Below are 203 nucleotides of genomic sequence, written 5' to 3' on the forward strand. Positions count from 1 at the left end.
TGTCTGGGAAGGCTGAGAACACACCCTGCTTCAAGAACTGCACCGAGGATTTGTATGTTTGCCTCTACATGCCATTCACTCATCTATTTACCTCCTGCCTCTTTACACAGAAAAGCTTTTTGAAGAGCTTGCCAAGATTTCTGCCAGGTGGCATCATAAGTGAATTTCACCACAGCTGAGGGCCTGCCAAGCTTTGCTGGACA

The sequence above is a fragment of the Cyanistes caeruleus genome, chromosome 3 (genome assembly GCF_971803275.1).
Source record: "Cyanistes caeruleus chromosome 3, bCyaCae1.hap1.1, whole genome shotgun sequence".
Taxonomy (NCBI): domain Eukaryota; kingdom Metazoa; phylum Chordata; class Aves; order Passeriformes; family Paridae; genus Cyanistes; species Cyanistes caeruleus.